At 43.0% G+C, this 21366-nt stretch overlaps 1 long non-coding RNA gene across 1 annotated transcript; it reads right to left on the bottom strand.

Moving 5' to 3' along the window:
* Positions 1–10697: 10697 nt before the first annotated feature.
* LOC128331466 (uncharacterized) lies at positions 10698–20410 on the bottom strand. The gene is made up of 3 exons (XR_008310310.1): positions 20153–20410; positions 12563–12860; positions 10698–11837 (listed from the first exon to the last, which is right to left on the bottom strand). It is a non-coding gene; the product is annotated as an uncharacterized LOC128331466 (long non-coding RNA).
* Between the last annotated feature and the right edge of the window lie 956 nt (positions 20411–21366).

Here is a 21366-nt window from a genome sequence, read left to right as displayed (position 1 = left end):
GCACTCTTAACAGTGCTAAATAAATAAGCACAACAACATTGACATAATGGGGGGAGCGGCTGGCCTCTTATTGTAACTTCTGTGAGTCACAGTCAATGGCATATAATTCATCCCCATTCCATTCATCCCCGTCCTATAAAAACATGTATGGCAATAGTTTGAATGAAAGAAAGGGAAGTGAAGCATGCATACGACAGAATAATTGGGCAAGCAAATCATGTTTGCAGCTTGACCCCACAAATGGCAACAGAAAAACTCCCACTGACTTCCAGTGACAGTGACTACTTAATTTCATCCTGAGTTTCAAAGTCAGATTCTTTCTTTACATGATGTTTAGTTTGCAAGAGATAGCTAACAATCAAAAGAAGAATATTCGTATTAGCCTATTTCTTTCCAGAGTGGTACAAATATTAAATGTAATTTATGTTAGTTTATTTTATTTGGATTCTTGCTTGCATGTTTTATACATTAGTACCAGGAGGAAAAAGAAAAATGCAGCAACTTTCACTTGACAAATCTAGCAAAATGTCTTGCAAGAGAAGAAATTGTATATATGTATTGATTCAGTGTCATTTGAATAAATGTCAACCAGAAATAGCATAGCTTTTTCTGAAACAAAGTTTACATTTTTCCTTTCTTGGAATTTAGATTAGCGTTGTAGGCTGTGTAGAGAGTAAAACTTGCACTAATGGTATACACTGATTGGAGTTTGTGCATTCTGTTGCCATAAGAATCAACACAGGTGTTGATGGTATTGTGTAGCTACACCACAATCAGCACATGACCCTAAAAAATATTTTTTTAAAAAAATCCTGTGTAGATGACAGTGTTGACTTATCACCTCCCAGTTTTGATTCCATTCCATTTTCGGACATCAGACCAAGCCTAAATCATGTTGTTGCTTCAAGTGGGTGTGCTGTATGGTCTTGGGATGTGTGAACCAAGATCCCATGCAATGTCACAAAGGATGCTTGGGCACAATTAATCTTAGATATGCAGTTGCATATGATCTGGGATGTGTGCCCCAGCATCCTGAGGACACAATTCATGGTATATTGACTTTGTTGGGACTGCACATTGTTTCACTGATGGTCCTCAACAATTTGCTCTTCCAAACAGCTGCTGGGGTAGCTTGTGCTGTTGGGCACATTCTGTCTGACATAAATATCAGTGATCCATGGCGACTCATTAAATGAATAATTATTGGTTATTGGCGCAGTGGGGAAATGACTTGATTAGCAAGCCAGAGGTTGCCGGTTTGAATCCCCGCTGGTATGTTTCCCAGATGATGGGAACTTATCACCGCCCAGTTTTGACTTATAACCTCCCAGTTTTGATTCCATTCCATTTTCCATTTTCCATCATGTTTCCCTGATGATGGGAAACACCTATAACAGGCAGCAGCGATACAGAAAGATGCTGAAAGGCATCATCTTATATTGCGTAGGAGGAGGCAATGGTAAACCGCTCCTGTATTCTACCAAAGACAACCACAGGGCTCTGTGGTCGCCAGGAGTAGAAACTGACTTGACGGCACACTTTACCTTTAATCAATGAATGCAATTTTTTTAAATTTATTTTATTTAGCATGCAATAAGACAAATATTTATATACTACTTTTCAACAAAAGTTCCTAAAGTGGTTTACATCGATATAAATAAAATAAAATAAAATAAATGGCTCCCTGTCCCCAAAGGGTGCGCAATCTTAAAAAGAAATATAAGATAGACACTACCAACAGCCACTGGTGGGATGCTGTGATGGGCAGGGATAGGGCATATTTATTGTGTGTGTGTGTGTGTGTGTGTGTGTGTGTGTGTGTGTGTGTAAGTGGCAGCTGGCTAGAAAAAACGGCTGGCCAGGTGGCCATTCAGAGAGAAAAAAACATTGGATGGGGGAGGGCTGAGAGCGAGGGGCCGAGAATGAGGGAGAACTAGAGGCGCAGATGCTCTGTACCCGGGCCAGCTAGTTTATAATTATTTGTATTATTATTTAGCATATCTGTATACCACCCATATGAATCATATTAATAGCGTGATGTTTCTACCTCTTAGGGCCTAATTACATGTAGATACAAATACTTTGGAGGGGATGATTTGCAGTGGAGAATCTGTAGGGAAGTGCTTAATCCAGGAGTTCTCAACCTTGCATGCCCAAATGGGACTCTGGATTAGAATCTCTGGATTAATCTTTTCCCTTCCTGCTACTTCTCGTTTCCAAGTTCCAACCCCAGCTGTTTTTCTTCTGTGCATTTCTGAATGCAGACATGCCTTTATCTTAGTAGATTATCTGGTGGGCCACTGCATGAAACAGGATGCTGGACTGGATGGGCCTTGGGCCTGATCCATCAGGGCTGTTCGTTTGTTCCTAGAGTCTTCAGCACCTAGTAGATTCTCCAGAGAATATTACTGTATCTGATGCCCCAGTGGCTGAGGCATCAAATAGAAAATGCCCCGAATTATTTTCAGTCCTACAGCTGTTAGCACAATAACTTGGCTGGTAGATGGTGAATCTAGAGTTCTTAGTTGCCCCATCTGGCTAGAACACAATAATACTAGCTGGAAGCAATCTGTGAGCCTTTGCGGTCAATCTGTACCAACAGCAAGATTATTTCAGTCTATATAGTCCAGGACGAAGGCCAATTGGAAGCATATTTGGTGTAAAATCAGCATATTTAATATTTTCAAATTCTTCAGACAATTCATTGTGTAATTTTCTTTCAAGACTCTTACAGATTTATATTAATACATGGGTGAATTGGACAAATGTTTCAGTAGAGTTTATTTTATATTCATCTATTCATTTTGGGGTAAATGAAGTGTTTTAATGGTTAAGATGTAACCAGAATCTAGTCTCAAGTGCCATGTTAGGTTTATCAATCAAGCAGAAATTGTGCACTTGAGTGTAAGAGCACATGGCTACCATGTGATCCTCTCTGGCTGGGTTAATTGGAAACTTTCTCTTATCCCGTTATCAACACTTGAATAAAGCAGTTTGAACCACACAGGATGTTGCTATTTGTCTTCTCAGCTCACAGAAGCCACAAGCATTTGACTAAAGAACACAACCTGTCCAACTAGGGTGTGTCTGTGTAAGAGAGAGAGTGAGTGAGTGAGTGAGAGAGAGAGAGAGAGAGAGAGAGAGAGAGAGAGAGAGAGAGTGAGTGCTGGAGGGCGGGGCTGGGGGTGGGATGCATTAATATATTGCATCTACCACTGCCAAAGAAGTGGGACTCTTCTCATCCATGATCCTCTCGTCCTCTTTTGGAGTCAGAGTAAAGAGCTGGTCAGGGGCAGAGGGAGACCAGTGGCGGGAGACCAGGTTCAGCCGACCACTGCGGCCCTAGCCCCGCCCCCTGCATCAGATGCATCTGACGTCAGATGCCACGCAGCCCCATTTGCAAGCAAAGTCCGGCCAGCGCCACATTTGCAGTGCAGCCAGAGCGGTTCTCCCTGCCTTTTAAAGGAGCCTCCTTTCCCTGCCAGGCCTGAGCATGGACAACTACACACTACATTATGCGACACCAATCTCTGGAAAGCAAAAGCAAGCGAGTCGAGAGATCTGGGAAGGATCTTCAAGGGAGCCAACTGCCCACATAAGGATTGCCCTTCCCATGCCTCCAAATGTACAGAAACCCTATCAAAACAAATGGGTGTTCAAAATAACAGTGTTTACTGGATTTCCCCTGCCAATTTTCATTCATTGTTTTCCCCTTCTTTCGTAGCTCTTGTAAAGTGCTATGTCCATTCATGGTGCTGTAATAACCTGAGTCTGCCTTTATAAGAACATAAGATCCTGCTGGATCAGGCCCAAGGCCCATCTAGTTCAGCATCCTGTTTCGCACAGTGGCCCACCAAATGCCGCTGGAAGCCACAGACAGGAGTTAAGGGCGTGCCCTCTCTCCTGCCATTACTCCCCTACAACTGGTACTCAGAGGCATCCTGCCTTTGAGGCTGGAGGTGGCCCACAGCCCTCTGACTAGTAGCCATTGATAGACCTCTCCTCCATGAAGTCATCCAAACCCCTCTTAAAGCCATCCAGGTTGTTGGCTGTCACCACATCCTGTGGCAGAGAGTTCCACAAGTGGATCACGCATTGTGTGAAAAAGTACTTCCATTTGTTGGTCCTAGACCTCCTGGCAATCATTTCATGGAGTGACCCCTGGTTCTAGTGTTGTGTGAGAGGGAAAAGAATTTCTCTTTCTCCACTTTCTCCACACCATGCATGATTTTATAGACCTCTATCATGTCTCCCCGCAGTCGTCTTTTTTCTAAACTAAAAAGCCCCAGGTGTTGTAGTCTTGCCTCATAAGAAAGGCGCTCTAGGCCCCTGATCATCTTGGTTGCCCTCTTCTGTACCTTCTCCAGTTCAACAATGTCCTCTTTAAGATGTGGTGAACAGAATTGTACGTAGTACTCCAAGTGTGGTTGCACCATAGTTTTGTATAAGGGCATTATAATATTAGCTGTTTTATTTTCAATCCCCTTTCTAATGATCCCTAGCATGGAATTTGCCTTTTTCACAGCTGCCGCACATTGAGTCGACACTTTCAACGAGCTGTCCACCACAACCCCAAGATCCCTCTCCTGGTCCGTCACCGACAGCTCAGATCCCATCAGCATATACTTGAAGTTGGGGTTTTTCGTCCCAATGTGCATCACTTTACACTTGCTAACATTGAACCGCATTTGCCATTTTGTCGCCCACTCCCCCAGTTTGGAGAGATCCTTTTGGAGCTGCTCACAATCCGTTTTGGATTTCACTACCCGGAAGAGTTTGGTATCATCTGAAAATTTGGCCACATTGCTGCTTACCCCTGCTTCTAGATCATTTATGAATAAATTAAAAAGCACCAGTCCCAGTACAGATCCCTGGGGGACCCCACTTCTTACTTCCCTCCATTGTGAAAACTCTCCATTGATACCTACCCTCTGTTTCCTGTCTTTCAACCAGTTAGCAATCCACACATGTACTTGTACCTTTAACCCATGACAGCTAAGTTTCCTCAGGAGTCTTTGATGAGGAACTTTGTCAAAAGCTTTTTGGAAGTCCAGGTAGACTATGTCAACTGGATCACCTTGATCCACACACTCATTGACACTCTCAAAGAAGTCCAAAAGGTTGGTGAGGCAAGATTTACCTTTGCGGAAGCCATGCTGGCTCACTCCCAGCAGGGCCTGTTCTTCTAGGTGCTTTACTTTGCATGTTGATTCTTCCTCTACCATTTAATCTCTAACCAGAATGGGGTATGTTCAGATAGATAGATAGATAGATAGATAGATAGATAGATAGATAGATAGATCCCAACTCCCCCATAAAGCTAATCTCAATTTTGGTTTTAATCTAAGCCCTAAACAGTTTAGGCCCAGGGTATTTAAGAGAACATCCTCTTCATTTTGAGCCCTGTTACCCATTGAGATCATCTGGAGAGGTTTGTCTGCATTTGCCACCAGCTCGTCTGGTAGCTATATGCGGACAGGTCTTCACTGTTGCCACCCTGAGTCTCTGGAATGAGCTCCCTGCTGAAATAAGAGCCTCCCCATCTCTTTTAGAAAGTATCTGAAGATACATTTACTGTATACCCAAGCTTTTTAACTAGACTTGTGGTTTTAAATTGTTTTAAGGTTTTAATTACTATTTTAATTTGTTTTATGTTGCTGTAAACTGCCCAGAGATGGAATTTTGGGGCGGTGTACAAATACAATAAATAAACAAAACAAACAAACAAATATAGATTCAGTACAAATTAGAAAAGGGCTATGAGAGACAACTGATTAAAGATTCCCTCTGTGTCAGAGGGCTTAAATGCAGTACTAAATTGCAGTGGTTGCCACTCCAATGGGCCATCTTATTTAGGCTTCAGTATTGTCTTAGCATCCAGCATCTCCCTACAATTCATTTACCTTTGCACGTTTCTTCCTCCATCTATTTCATTACCTTATTGCAGGGTACCCTACTCCCTGCTCCTATACTCCTTACTTATTGCATAATACCATACTCCTTTCTTTCCCTTTCTCTCCATTTATCTAGTGATCTGTAATGTATATTGTGGTCTGTGACGGGGAAGCAGAACATCTCCAGTAATAAAACGTTGGATGAGATGGAGCAGGTCTTTAATTAATTTAATCCAGTATAATTACTTACATTGTTTTCTCTAGCTCTCTCATTATTGCGGTTTGATTTTTATTGCTGCATTTTGTACTGCTGCTTTACTTTGTCATGCTAACTGAACTTATTGTGTTGGTTTTAAAATTTTCCTAAGCCACTTTCATCACTCTCTAACTGGGAATATGTTATTGGGCAGCACATTCCTATGGATGCTTACTCAGAATTAAGACCCACTGACCTGAGTGGGGCTTACTCCCAAGTTAAGTGCCCATAGAAGTGTAGTCTTAAATACATATATAACTAGGATCAAAGAGAGGTGTCTTGGGAAAGATTTGTGAGAGTTATTTTACTGTTGTTAAATAAAATGATAGTATATGTGTAAGAAAATGTCAGAGGAACGATATGAGATTATTCACACAACCAAAAACTGTTCTACCCGGGTTTGGATGCTGTGTGTGCTCCCAATTTTTTGTTGTGTGGAAGCAAGGTAGGAGGAAAAGCTACCCAGGTTTTCCTCCTACCTTGCTTCTACACAATCACTTCTGCCCAGGTTTTCCTCCTACCTTGCTTCTACACAACCAAAAACTGGGAATACACACAGCTCCCAAAGCCAGGTAGAACACAGTTTTTGATTGTGTGAATGACCTCTACATGTTTCAGTATGTGACATTTCCCAACCTAGCTATATATATATGGTAAAAAGGCCCAAACCTAGCTAAAGTTAGCAAAACAAGTTCTGTTGAAGCAATTGGAACAAGTTAATTGTACTCACTTAAGGCACACTGGTTTTGCTGGGATATACTCATAACTAACTTTAGCTGGATCAGGGCCATAGTGTTTGCTGAGATGTAATACTAAACCTCAGAACAGTCTGAAATTTTTCACTGGCCTCCTAAAATCATATGAATCAACGATAAATGTCAACTCTTGCCAAATTTTTGACTTTTAACATCACACATAGGAACAGAACTAGGGTTCAGACCATTGGTCCATCGGGCTCAGTATTGTCTACACTGACTAGCAGCAACTTTCCAAGGTTTCAGGCAGGAGCCTTTACCAGCCCTACCTGTAGATACCAGGGACTGAAGCTGGGACCTTCTTCAGGCAATACACATATATGTCTGTGCACATACTATTTAACGCATATAGTATATGCAATATATCTGCAGGGAGAGAGAATGTCAATGAAAGATTATTAATATCTCTTCAGGTTTGATAGTTTATGCAAGTTGTGGAAGGCTGAGTCATAATGGTCCAGAAAAATCCCACAAAGTACACAAGAGCCCTGCTAGATCAGATCAAAGGTCAGTCTAGTCCAGTATTCTGTTTGCAGTAGTAGCCAGCTGGATGCCTTCAAGGAGCCCACAAGGGGGGCATTAAGCCAATACCCATTCCATGTTCTTTATCAAAGCACCTGGTATTCAGAGGTGCAGTGCACAAGACCTTTATGTCGAAGACCCAGCTTCTAAATACAATAGTTCCTAGTCCTTGTCACGAGTCACATACAATGGGTTTTAGGCAACAAAGAGTGGCTGACATCCAGACTAAGCACTACTCAGATACTGCTAGTACTTTTCAGTATGCTCTAAAAGACTCCTTAATTTCAATAAGAGTACCGTAATTTAGACTGGATGTCAACCACGGGTATATCCATACACATTCAGCCTGCTCAGTGGAGCCCAGCTGAACACTGTGATGTGAATCTAGATGCACATCAAAATCTGTCTGCATTCGTATTTGTTGTGCATCCTGATCCACAGCTCAAAGGATGTGGACACTTGCATCCAGAAATGGAACAGCCTTGCAGGGTCAGGACAATTATGTGTAAGTGAATCCAACAGTCTGCCATGAATTTACTTCGAGAAAATTCATACCTCATACAGGGTTTCATTGTTTTTGTTATCTACTGCTGCTACTACTAGTAGTTTACTAGACATTTCTATAGAATTTTTCAGTAGTACTTTACAACTTTTATTCCATTAATCAATCAAGTAATATTAAGCAAAGCTAGAACTGGTGGAATGGATGGATGGAGGACTGGAGAATATCATCCTGGTTTTTAACAGGTTGTGCCTTAAAGGTTTATTTTTAGCCTTTCATTTGTAATAGATTGTAACCTACCCTTGTGGTAAGGTGGGGCAAAATCCAAACAAAATAAATAAGTCTGTGGCTCAGTGTCAACCTCCACTTAAACTCAGTAGTGCCAAACTGATAATCTTGTCCTCAGGTATGATTTTAAGTACACATATTTAGGAACAGGTTCCCCTGAAACCAATAGGACATTCTTCCAAATAAATGTATTTTAGACAAGGGTACCAGAGCGGGTGGGGGGGAGACTGGTATCACTTTTTAAAAATTCTTTCTGGAAGGAGAAACGTCAGTGTTTCACAGCATTTGCAAATGTGATGTTTTCTTTGTCACGAAAAGAGCTTGCAGATATGGTAGAGAGACAGAGCAAATCAGAGCTGAAAGCTAGTAAAAACTTGTTATGCAACGAAGAACTTGCCTTTTGCAGCTCTTGCGTTCCTTTGCTGAAAGCAGATCATTGCTATAAAGAAGTATTTACCAATTTTAAAAGGTCTTGGCCCATCATAGCTAGTGTTAGATTTCGAATATAGCTTTTGTTGCCAAGGTGACAAACACTTATAAATACAACACCTCGTCTAATGTGCTTTTATCCCAGTATTTTTATGGCTTTTAAATCAGATACCATTAGCAAATATATTAGGTAATTTTGCTGAAAGAAGATTTTTCCACTAACACTTTTTTGTTACATTTCCCCAGGTATTTGGATAAATGTCTGTTGTGACACTCTAGTCCTGTTAGGCTTCTGCTGTGTGAGGATACCAACAGTATACCTGGTGAAGATTAACACATTACCTTTGGTCTCTTTATTAATAATTGTGAAATATGTGAGTGTCCAGATTTTTCTGAATCTTTATTCAAGCACTGCTAACTTCAGGAATAGTATTTGTCTAGATCGTGGTTGCAAGATTGATCTAATGCTTGATATTTTTGACTAAATTATCCCTTTGCAAGTAGCACAGTAATACAGCTTAAAGCACAGAGGAAAATGTATCCGCTGTATATTAAGAACTTCCCTCCGCCCCTTATTCTCTTCTGTAAAACAAACAAACAAATATTACCCAAGTGATTCCTCCATAGCGGTGAAAAGGAATTCTTAGATGTGGAACAACAGCTTTATTACTTGCCCAGCACTATTCACATAGGGGAACATATTTTTATGGAGGTAAAGAATGCAAATTGAGCAGTCAGCTTGCCCTGTTGTTGGTGCCCAGAGATGTTTAAGCTGGAATTTCAAAGGAGGCGATGGGTTTATACTGTGCACATATTTGGTAGCAATCAAAGAATTGGCATTAGAAAGCAGACATTAATTCCAAATATTTGTAGTTTCCTTACCAGACAGCAACTGTGGCGGAAAACATTACACAGCAGGATGTTCTGCAACCACTGAAGGATGGTGTTTCACTTTGGTAGTATTTGAGCTGGATGAAAAAGTAAATTATAACCTGGGCAACCCAATTCACAACCCACTTAAGTTGGAGTTCTTGGATTTAAGCTAATTTAGTTCCACTGGTGCATGTAAATGGGACAGTAGTCACTGAAATTAAAGCACCGCAGCGTAACGTAACTCAGTTGTAGATCATACTATGAAGAATATATGGCAGACTTTTCATTCCTTGTGTTTCAGATGCATTGGCTTGGGGCCACTTCCTCCATTACAGTGGGGCTGCTACAGCCTCTCAGATCTGCTGAGAATGCTCTCAGTTGCGGTATTCCATTTGTGAGCTGAGCCCATTCAGGGAGGATGCACAGAGAGTATTCCTGGGACTGACAAATCTCTTAAGTGGCCATTACAGCCGCCAAGTGAAGGGAGGCTAGAACAGCCTACTAATAGCCCCACACAGAAGCCATGTCGATTGCCCATGTCTACTGCTGGACAGTTTCTATAGCAGTGAGCAGTGACCTGTCCAATTTTCATAGATACACCTAATCTAGAGGGCATACCACTCTAAAGATGATGGATTTGGTAGTGGTGGCAGGTAGACTGGTGGTTTTTTAAAAACTGTGGGCCTAGGAGTGACGGCACCCAGTCAAAACCAGGGTGAGTGTCAGAAGTCACTTCCCCCCATCTGTTTTAGAGCTACTTCCCTCATAAACACAAAGTAATCTTATGTAGATTTGACAAAGGGTTTATTCAGAAACAACTCCATTTTCTCCTTCTCCTCCCTTTTCCTTTCTGACTCCAGCCCCCACACTCTCTACAGGATCCCCACTGGGACAAACTTCTCAACAACAAAACATAAAAGATTGCTAGATAGAACCCAACACATCCCTCCCCTTTATAACAACCAGAATTGAATTAATTTAAAGTGCAGTGACAAAATCTTGAAGCCTTTAGATGGTCTCTTGTAGGGATGTGAGCAGAACTAGTTATTTTAAGGGGCAGGGAGGTGCCTCCTACATGCCCATCCCTGCTCTGCCATGGGTGTGGGGCTGCAGCATTCCTTCTTGCCGCCCCTTTTGCCGTCGCCATGCAAATGACCTATGTGCACATGCCTGCATGCCATGCTTACACACACATGTGCACACACATTGGTCATTTGTGTGGTGACGCTGAAAGGGGCTGCAAGGAGGAATGCTGCAGCCCCGTGCCCACACTTTTTGGGACAGTGCCAGAGGGGGGGAAACGGCAGGGCAGGAATGGGCAGGTAGGAGGCACCCTCCCTGTCCCTTAAGGTAACCCCCCGCCCTGGACTCCAAACCAGCTTGAACGTCAGCACTTCGAACTGGTTTGGCACTCCAGAAAAGGAGCGCCAAACCGGTTCCATGCACATCCTTAGACTCTTGTTGTGCACACCTCTCCTTATTCTTGGTTTCTCTGGCTCATGACCTGTTAGTGATATTTTTTCTGGTAAAGAGGATTGTCCATCATTTTCATCAGCCTCCTCTGTGAGGTCAAAACTAGAAGCAAGATCAAATTCCTCTTCAGTTCATCTCTGGATATCAGACTCCCTTCCCCCCTTTTTTCTCATAGTATACATACTGGAAAGTCTCGAATGGTTCCATTTCTTTCCATCATCCAATATGACATAATCTCCTCAGATTTTGATTATTTGTTTTGGTCCAGAATATCAGTAAAATCCCTTTCTCACTTTGTGGCAGCCAGACTCAAACAAAGTGCCCCACCTGAAATATTCACTGTTTTGCATCCCATTTCTGATCCACATACAATTTGTATTTTTGTTGCTTCTCCCTTACCCAATCTTGAATCTCTGCATTCTCAGAGTGAGATGACATGGAAAGCCCTATCAGTGGTTGCCATTCGGTAAGTTTGGTGGCAGCTTTGTGTCCTCTCAGCAGTTCAAAAAGTGATTTTCCAGTAGTAGAATGAGGAGTAGTTTGAAAAGCACATAAAGTTTCATGGATTGCCTCTTTTCAGGGTTGTTGTTGCATAGTAACCATTCATAAACTTTCTTTCATGAATCTGTTCATTCTTTCCACTAAACCATTTCTTCGAGGATGGTACAAGGAAATAGTATTTTATCCCACGGTTATGCAAGTATTGTACCATTTCAAATTAGGTAAGCTGTGTCCCATTGTCAGTCACTAATTCTTTAGGGAGACCTTCTCTTGCAAATACTGCAGCCATGAACTGGATCACCTTGTTTGTAGTACTGTTGTCAGCAAATGAAACTTCTGGCCACCTAGAAAAGTAATCCACCACTATAACAAATCTTTATTTTGTGGGTTGGTTATCAACCACCCAGAGATGCAAGTTTGGGGCGGTATACAAGTGCGATGCATAAATAATAAATAAATAAAAGTCTCGTAATATCCAGCGCAAGTTTTCCCCAGGTACCATTGGGATACTCTACTGGAGTCAAAGGGGTGGAGTCAAAGTCATGTGATTTGTCACATACTGCACAGGCCACACAGTGCCTGATTACATTTTCAATGTGTTTGTCTATACCTGGCCACCAAAATTTTTCTCTGATTTACCTTTTAGTCAAGCTCATGCCCAGGTGATCTTTGCGGGCAATTTTGATCACTTTTGCTTGTACGAATACAAATACGACAAATATTTATATACTGCTTTTCAACAGCAATTCCCAAAGTAGTTTAGATAGATAGATAGATAGATAGATAGATAGATAGATAGATAGATAGATAGATAGATAGAATTAAATAAAATGGCCCTCCAAAGGGCTCACAATTTTAAAAACAAAATAGGACAGACACCAGCAACAGCCACAGGAAGGATGCTGTGCTGGAATGGATAGGGCCATTTGTTCTCCCCATGCTCAATAAAGAGAATCACCACTTTAAAAAGGTGCCTCTTTTGGTGGTTGGCACCACCAGCTCAGCACCAGCTCATTGAGAAGAGACAGCTCACTTGCTACGTGCATGTGTGGTTGAATATGTTCGGTACCTTGTTTTTGTGTGCCATCCATTAGTTATGTATGGTTTAAGTTCAGTAAGTACTTGATCATCACTGAGGGCCTCTTTCCATTCAGAAGACGTGATCACTCCATGAGAGGATGAACCTATTTGCACAATTACTACTCCTTCATCCTCTTCTTCTGGGATCTCCCCTTAGCTTGGAAGTGGAAGTTGAGATAAACAACCTGCAGTTGTATTCTGAAGACCTGGAAGATATTCCACCTGTAAATCAAAATCCATAAGTCTGGTGATCCATTTGGCTGTTCTTGGGTTGCTTAACTTGATCCCTGAATAGTAAATAAAGCAGATAGAGGTTTATGATCTGACCGTAAAGTGAATTTTCTGCTCCACTGTCACAAGTAAGTCCTGAAGTGCCTCACAGCCCAGAAACATGCTAGAGCTTCTTTTTCAATGACAGAATACATCTCCAAATCAGTAAGCACTCCTGAAGCAAAGGAAACTGTAACGTCCCTGTCCCCTTTTTGCTGGGTCAAGATCGCATTCCAACTATATTCAGAAGATCAGTGGTTACAATATTGTGCCTGTTGGTGTCAAGACAAATGAGAGCAGGGCTTGCGGCAATGGCCAATTTGATAATTAGCCTTGAAGGATGTATCCCAGCTGGTTCAGACCGGCTTGATGCCCTAGGGGAATCTGGTGAGGATTCCCCTTTACCAATAAAGGGATAGGGGGCTTTCCTAAGCAGAGAGGGGAGTAAAGAGAAGTATTTACAAGTCATGTTGGTGGTGGTGGCAGCCACAGGGTGGTGGTGGTGGTGGTGGCGGCTCCCCAATCCCTTCTGTCATCCACCCAAATCTCCTGGGCAAGCGGTGGCATGGTTCTGGCCCATTTTAGGCTTTCTCCAGCCCTTTTTGGGCCCCTGCCAGGTGTGGAGGCCATTTTTGTGACCTCTACGCATGCACATGGGCCGTTTGCGTGAGCACGCAAATGGCCCGTGCACATGCATGAAGGTTACATAGGATCCAGCAAGGGAGAGGAAGAGAAATAAATGAAACCAGCCAGCAAACACTGGCTGGGAACGAATTCTGGAGGGCTCACACAGCCCTTCCGTGGCTCATGGCCGGGTTCTTTGAACTTGTCTGCTCAGTGGTGGCTCCACCCCTGTCCTGAACGACATACAAAGGCAGCCCCACACAGAGCATGTTGCAGTAGTGAAGCCTGGAGGTTATCAGCATATGTAATTCTCTTTTGATGTTATTTATCTTAAGAAATGAGTGCAGCTGGCATATCAGCCGAAGCTGATAGAAAGCACCTGTGGCCACCACCTCAACCTGAGACACCAGAGAGTGTTTTGGATCCAGAAGCACTCTCAAACTGTGTCCCTGTTCCTTTTGGGGAAGTGTGACCACAACCAGAACTGGCAGGTTCTGAGTTCAGATCCTGAACAATAAGTACCTCCATCTTAGCTGGATTCAGTCTCAGTTTATTATATCTCATCCAGCTTATCACTGCCCCCAGGCAGGCATATAGGGAGGTTATGACTTCTCCTGATTATGTTGACATGAAGAAAAAGATTTGGGTGTCATCAGCATTCTAATAACACCCTGCACCAAATCTCCTGATTATCTCTTCCAGTTTTTTCATGTAGATGTTAAAAAGCATTGGAGACAGTATGGAGCCCTGGGGGGTGTCATATAAAAGTTCATGTTTTGAAGAGCAAGAGTCTCCAAGTGACATCATCTGGAATCTGCCGAGAGGCAAGAGCAGAACCACTGAAAAGCCTTGCCTCCCATTCCCAACCCTCTCAGATGGTACAGAAGGATACTATGATTGATAGTATGGGAAGCTGGCCCTATCCACCCCCAGCACAGTACCTCCAGAGACTGTTACTGGTGTCTATCTTATGTTTATTTTTAGATTGTGAGCCCTTTGGGGACAGGGAGCCATCTTATTTATTTATTATTTCTCTGTGTAAACTGCCATGAGCCATTTTTGGAAGGGTGGTATAGAAATCAAATAAATCAAATAATAAATAAATAAATAAAAGCTGCCGAGAGATCCAAAAGGTCCAACAGAGTCACACTCCCTTTGTCAATTTCCCGTTGGAGATCATCCATCAAGCCGACCAAGGCAGTCTCCTCTCCACCCCATAGCCTGCCTGAAAACCAGTTTGATATGGGACTAGATATTTCCTCCAAGATTGTCGGGAGCTGGGAGACCACCACCATCTCAATTATCTTGTCCAACCATGGAAGGTCTCAGACAGGCCTATAGCTGCTTAACTCTGAGGGATCCAATGCAGGCTTCTTCAGAAGCGGTCTAATAATTATCTCCTTAAGGCAGGAAGGCATCCTGCCCTTCCTCAGAGAAGCATTTATAATCTCTTCCAGGCCTGCTACAAAGACCCCACTGCCAGATAGTATAAGCCATGTCAGACAAGGGTCAAGAGAACAGGTGGTAGGATGCACCATTCCTAGCAGCTTATCCATATCATCAAGTGTCACAAACTGAAAATGATCCAGCCAAACCACATAAGAGGAGTTTCTGGATACCTCCACATTAGACTCTTCAATAACTGTGGAGTCTGAATCTAAGTTGGCCCAAATATGAGAGATTTTATCCACAAAGAACTCATTAAAAACATCACAGCAGATAATTTATGGTTTCAAATTCTGATTCAAGGGAGGAAGGGCATGTACTAGTCCTCTCACAACCCTAAATAACTCTGCTGGACATGCGCTTGCAGATGCAATACAAGCAGAAAAGAATCACTTCTTTGCCACACGTATCGCCTGAGCATAGGTCTTCAAATGCACTCTATGTTGTAATTTGTTGGATTTGAGTCGATTCTTTCTCCACTTGTGCTCCAGTCATCTACCTTGACATTTCAGCTCCCATCATTCTTCTGTATACCAAGGGGCCAATTTTGAAGTGGGTTGAGGAGGATGCTTAGGAGCAATCATGTCTACTGCGCTGGTAAGTTTGCTGTTCTAGTGCTCCACCAGGGTATCAACAGGACCAACAGCAGAGCCAACACTAAATCCTAGGCTCCTATTGGGTGAAATAACCTTCTCAGGTGGAACATCCTAATAGTCCCCTCATCCCTGTGGAAGTGGGACATGATTGTGAGTCCAACCTTAACCAGATGATGGTCCATCCATGAAAATGGGGAAATCACAGGAGTCCCTACCCATGGAACACCACCCATATCAGAGTAAAAGACTGGATCAAACATACGTCCAACAACATGTGTCAGTTTTGAGACCACTTGGGATAGGTCCATAGTTGTCATGGCTGCTATGAGCTCCTGAGCCACCCCAGAAAGATTGGCCCTGAAGTGAACATTGAAGTCTCCCTCTACCATAAGCCTGGGAGACTCCAACACCAACACCAATGAGACTGAGTTCTTCAGCTCAGTTCAGGACTTTGTTGGGCAGCAGGATGATCAGTACACCAAGAGTTGTCCCAGTCTTTCCCAACCTTAAGTACACACATTCGATATGATCAGATACTTTGACAGGGATCCTGGTAAGGGAGATGTTATTCTCATAGACCACAGCCAACCCACATTCCCACCCACATCCTCTCACCTGCTCCTCAACAGAGTACCCTGGAGGGAGAAGCTGGGACCAGACTGAGCCACCAGCCTCCCCCAACACCAAGTCTCTGTGATACATACCAGTTTGGCCTCTTCATCCATGCCCAGATCATAGATGGTTTCTTATTTATTCTGGACTGACCTGGCATCACAAAGGAGCCAGGTGAGGTTCTGTGGATATTTGGCACTGCTTCCCAAGGTCAAAGAGCTGGCAGGACAGCCAGAAGGGGAAACATCTATTAGATTTATGATTTCCCTTCCCTGTAATAGCCTGCTGATCTGCCAGCATTACTTCTTCTATTCCCCACCATCACCAGAATACCCAATGGGTATTCTCAATGGGTAATTATTATTATTAATTTGATTTCTACACCGCCCTTCCAAAAATGGCTCAGGGCGGTTTGCAAAGAGAAATAACAAACAAATAGATGACAATACACTACCATGTTGGAGTGCACATCTCTTAAATCTATGCACATTTGATTTCCACACAAGAACAATGAGAGAGACCCATTCTGATGAATCAACAGGCTCTGTTATGTCAGCAAGCTATAATCTTAAGAACTCCTCTCTAAGTGGCTGGCACAGTGCTATGGGTACGTCCCTCATTTTCTGTTGTACAGGTATTGCATTTGCCTTCATCTGAATTTTATGTTTGAAATGTATGGCAGTGCCAGCTTCTCCCAGGTTGCAAGCAGGAATCTCTCTCAGCCCTATCTTGGAGATAGTCTATCCTCCCCCGCTCGATCTCCTTTGGAGAGTTGAAAGCCAGATCTTCCGTCTAGTATGGCACACAGCATCCTTCCCTTTGTCTCATGCGGTAGCATTTAAGGAGTTTGAGCGGGGAGGACTAGCCCTACCTGCCCTGCAACCCTATTTTGTAACTGAATTCATGTCCTACAATTTTGGAAACTGGATTTTTGTGACTGTCCATAATATGTCCAACCTCCTGCAAAAAACCTGGGTCTCGCTTTTTGCTCTGCATTGGTGCAAGTCAGCATGGGTCATAGCATGGGGCATAGCATGGTGGGGGAAAGGATCTTTCAATGGTAATAGCACACAAGTATTAAAAAGAGAACACCCGGACTACTTGAGAGATTTGTTATTCACACTTAAAAAATGGAAGGTTGAGCTGGATCTATTTAAAGAATCCTCCTCAGTTAAGCAGCTAAGGAAAACAATTTATGGAGAGATTCTAGAAGTGGGTTTCTTAAAACCTGATTTAGAACGTAAACGCTACAAACACTGCACTTCACAGTACTTGTTGCAACCCGATCACCCTATCGCTCTCTTTAAGGAGAAAAAAGTCCCTTTCCATTTATGGGAAACAAGGTGGCGCTTATACCATCAAGTACTACCACCAAGCTGTTAGAGTGGCCTGATTTGGAAAAACAGACTTGGGAAGAACTAACATCGGGTTTGAGCGATAGAACCTCCTTTCGAGGTCCCAGAAAGAAACCTTCAAGGAAACGGGACGGAATGGGTGCCCTCATACTAGGGAATTGGAACATTCCCCTTCTCGTAATCAGGTTAGTAAACCTGTATGTCATTTATGCAATGCTCCTGCATAGGAATAGGGAGGGAAGACGCGACCAAGAAGTTCACACAGATGAGACAGTAAATCTCTTCTGGAAAAGTATGTATGGTTATGTGCAAAAAGACAAGAGTATCTCTCCTAAACAGCAATGGGACAAATTGTAGAAATGGACGTCGGACGTAAACCCCCCCCCCCCCGATTACCTGATGTGCCTTGAAATCCCCCACCCCCGAGTTACAGTACTACCTGCTAGGGATGTGTGAAACATTTCGGATACAAAATGTTTTGTTCCCAAAACAGCCTGTTTCGGGTGCTTTGTAGACAAAACAAAACACCCATTTTCCAGATCCAAAAGTTTTGTACACAAAACAAAACGTCCCTGTTTCGGCTACAAAATGTTTTGTTGTTTCGGACCTCCATTTTGTGGTGATCTCTGAGTCAGTCTCCATTTTGTGTTTGACATCTCTTTGAATTTCCCACTCTTCCAGCCTTCTGATCAGTGACATAAATCATGGGCTGACCTGCTGACAATTCCCTCCTTGTTCCCCATTGGCTCTTTTGCTTCTTCCCACTCTTTACTGACCCCACATTGGCCAGGGGAAGGGTTGCTAACCCATGGGGTGCTGGGTTCTGCTGTTTCTGTGGTGTTCTGAGTGTAGATTCTCTGGTAGCATATGAGAATGGATTCTTGTTTTTCACTGAAAATCTCATATGCTACCAGAGAATCTACAATGAACACCTCAGAAACAACAAAACCAAGTACCCCACAGGCTTGTGGGTGTGGGGGTGGTTGGCACCTTATGTGCACTACACAACCCCTCGCTCTGGGCAACCCCAGTGCCCCCCAAGTGGAATTATGGGGCTGCTGAAACCTCCATTATTGCTCATGGGAGAAATCTTAAAGACACGTAAACTTCAACAAATCACAAAAGATCAGCCCTTTGCCCAATTCTTTTGAAATAATTCTGGAAGTTTCCTTGCCCCCATTGGGCACTACCATCCACCACACTCTGCTCTGGGTCATCCCTTTCCCCTTGATTTGAAGCGACATATTTGCTGGAATCCCCATTATTCCCTATGGGAAAATTCTTAAAGATGTGTAAACTTAAAAAAAATTCACACACAAAAAAATCAGCCCTTTGCCTAATTCCTTTGAAATTTGGGTGGTAGCTTCCACCCATTGGACACTAACACCACCACCCACTCTTTTTGCCCTGGGACCCTTTTTAAAAATCCAAATCGATTTGGATTTGGAAAATTTGGCTACAAAACAAAACAGGGCTGATTTGGATTCAGAAAATTTGGGTAAAAAACAAAACGGGGATGTTTCGATTCGGATACAAATTGAAACAAGAAAATTCCAAAATGCACACCCCTACTACCTGCATATACTTCATAACCTTGTGGGTTTCCAAATCATTGTGTGTAAATCTTTGTAGATATATCATGTACAAACAACCACTTTGTATAAAATTGTGCTTTGGCAACGTACTATATGCTTTGGTAGTTTGTTGGTTCAATAAAAAATCTTGTCCTATTAAAAAATAAATAAATCTTGTCCTATCTTGGAGATGCCAGGGAGGGAACTTGGAACTTTTTGCATGCAAGCATGCTGGTGCTCTTCCCAGAGCAGCCCCATCCCCTGAGGGGAATATTTTACAGAGCTCACACATGTAGTCTCCCTTTCAAATGAAAACCAAGATCCAGCAAAGAGGACAATTAATGCTTGCTACCACAAGACCAGCTCTCCTCCCACCTTGCTTATACCATGCACCACAAGTTGATTTTTCCATCTTTCCCATCCTGCTGGGTTTTTTTTGGAAATCCTTGTTTTTTGCCTCCCACCCACCCTCCCCATCTTTTGAGACACATTGGGCTCTGGGATAAACGGATGAATCCTGATGCTCTTGGACATGCGCCCTAGGAGGGAATAAACCTGCATAAAATTGCCTATTCCTTTCTCTTAAATTCCATGTTTCTCCAACCAAGAAGAGCAGCCTCTCTGCCCCCCACCACCTGACTTTTCCTAAACAAAAGAAGCATGAGCAGCACACACCGAGGTAATGCTGGAAAGAGATAAATCCCTTCCCTCTGCTGCCGCTGACTCTAGATCAAAAGTGCTGCCTTGGGCAGCCGACTAAAGTTGCCTCTCCATGAAAACCAGCACCCATCCCACAGAAACCGCCTGTCCCTTATACCAGAGGCTTTAATCTGGCAACCCTCATGTTAACAGACTGGCGCAGACTATAAACACCTTCATTCTTTGTCCTGCGTTTTCAGCAACAGGACATGAGCGTACATATTGTTCTTTTAGCAAGATCTGGGACCATTTAACCACAAACAATTGGTGGGAGAAGGTGCACAGAAGTAGCAAAGCTACTGCCTGCTAGGGAGTTGTGTGTGTGTGTGTCTGTCTATGGGCGCGCGTGTGAGCATGTTTAGGGCTTGGCAGGGCTGGGAACGAGCTGAAACTGGCTACATACCTGAGGCAGCTGTTCCCCTGGTGGCGCCTGGATTCTTCTTTCTCAGACACAAGGCTGGCTCCCCTCATCTTTCTCCTCCCTCTTTCTGCCCCACAAATCTTCCCTTTACCTTTTCATAGGAGCCTCATTCCCAGCTTCCCATGCTCCTGGGATCTCAGCCCAGTCTTATAGTCTGGCATTCAAGGACTGTCTACCTGGGTGATGATCACATGCTGGCCATGTCCTGGAGGCTTTAGAAAAACCAACCATCATCACTCTTCTCTCTCTCCCTCTCTTTTTGATTTCTGATTGAGATTAGGCATTGTCATGGCAACGGGAGAAAGTGACAGGGGCAAACCAGGCATACTTTTATCCCCCTGCCTTTCTGGTGCCTAAGGCTTGATCCTTCTCTTCTGGCTCCTTCAACAGACAATTGTCAACTTGACCTGCCAGCTCCATTAATTAAGACAAGGGCTCGATGTATTTATTAATCCATCTCAGTTTCCTAAGGTGAAAGCTGTAATAGGGCAGATTGTCCAGGATTTAAAGGGTAGGGAAATAGGGGTTTGGGGTTGTTGTTTTTTTAAGTTAGTAATTTTGAGAAATGATGAGAAAAATCTTAATGTGTCTGAGATGGAAACAGCCTTCTAATGCAAATGTCAATATTTGTGTACTAATATTTTCCCAGTCTGTGAACATATTTGGCATCTCCAAAGAACCATTAAGATTTTAAATGCCATATTCCTCTTAAGTAAAGAGGTGATTTTTTTAATTTTAAAAAATCCATAATTATTACTGTCTTAGAGAAGGGGGCTCCTATATCTGGCCATCCTCTAAAGCCCCCTCCTTGCTTCTTTATTTTATTTGCTACGATCTCCTTTCCACCTGAGCTCGTCCAGAGATAGTCACACAGACATACACAAAGGCAGATGCTTCCCCCCACCGTATCCTCCTAATTCTATTTTTGCCTCATCATTCATAGTCTACAAGTTCTCCTGCTGGGTAGGCTGGCAATATTTACTTCTTTCCCCCCCTTCATAACTGGGAGCATGGCTACTACTCCCTGGCATTTGACAAGGAAACAGCTGTCATATTCAGAGTTGTGCACAGTTTCAAAGGACAATTCATGTGAGCTAAGGCACCACAAGTGCTGGTGGATCCAAGTCTACAAAAGTTGCCTTCAAGACATATGAGGCATGCCACAGGTTGAGTACCTGATGCGCAAACACAAACAC

The sequence above is a fragment of the Hemicordylus capensis genome, chromosome 6 (assembly GCF_027244095.1).
Source record: "Hemicordylus capensis ecotype Gifberg chromosome 6, rHemCap1.1.pri, whole genome shotgun sequence".
Classification (NCBI taxonomy): domain Eukaryota; kingdom Metazoa; phylum Chordata; class Lepidosauria; order Squamata; family Cordylidae; genus Hemicordylus; species Hemicordylus capensis.
This window is presented reverse-complemented; position numbering and strand designations above follow the sequence as displayed.